This window comes from Ciona intestinalis, chromosome 12 (genome assembly GCF_000224145.3).
Source record: "Ciona intestinalis chromosome 12, KH, whole genome shotgun sequence".
NCBI classification, from domain to species: Eukaryota; Metazoa; Chordata; class Ascidiacea; order Phlebobranchia; family Cionidae; genus Ciona; species Ciona intestinalis.
Window position 1 is genome coordinate 153,080 of NC_020177.2, and position 1,155 is coordinate 154,234.

Here is a 1,155-nt window from a genome sequence, read left to right on the forward strand (position 1 = left end):
TGGGACATGCGGAGCTGTTGTTGGCTTCGACTCCTTGCGGTCGGACATTCGATATGGTGTACACTGCAGATGATTATCCTTCAGGATTTGAACCATATTTTATTTGTAGATGTTTCAATGATTATGTCCGCGTTAATTACTTTTTGACCGCGTCCCCTTTTTGTATGATTGAGCTGTTGTGTTTGTTGCATGTTTGGCACATGTATGTCGCTGCACTCGTTGTACTATTTTTGTCTTTTTGTTGGTGTGTTCCTACTATTTTTGTCTGACGGTTAGTTTAACCTTGCTTGGGTAAGGTCTATCCAGCAAAGGGTTTCTCACCATAGTAGAAACCCACTACCATTGGCTGGGGGCTTGTCGTGCCGTAGTGGCTTTCCACCAACGCCAGCCACATAAACTATGAAGGTATTTTAATACTGTTTCTATTTCGCAGAAAGCAGATCAATCTAATGTTTATTATCATACATTTCATTGCGTGGAACTTCGTGTCAAATTTCAATGTATATGAATCCATAATAAAATTGAATCACAGCAGTGTATATATTTATTGTGTTAACCTTAGCGAAGCATCACATTTCACAAAGGCAAACAAGTCTTCAAAACGTTTCCGCACGTGGGCAGTAGATATTCACCAAGTTGCAGCTTTCAGAAATTCTTAATTTACTAAAACAAGATTTTTTTTGTTAACAAAGTTTTTAACCCATCACTACTAACAATGACGTCACAGCATAGAAATAGTAAAAATGCATATATTTCAACGTTTAGGTTTCTCGTTTAATGACGTCACAGCATAGAAATAGTAAAAATGCATATATTTCAACGTTTAGGTTTCTCGTTTAATAAACCAGAGGATACGGATTCGAGACTATTCGCTGCCACGATTGTGGGCGTATTTTCTATTAGTCAAGGCACTTGACGCTGTCATGAGGTGTATGAAACGAAACACTGGTGTTAACCACTGTTGTTGCCGACAAGTGAGAATAAATCGAAAATAACGAAATTCGTTTAATATTGGCTGCCAAAAGATAACTCTTCATTGTTGCATTGCGCCCATAGCAGGCTTATGGTTTATGGTGTATTACGGTCATCAGTGTAGACATAACATAGACATTGGGAATAAACCTTGTTTACTACTAACGTTCTAAATGACTCATT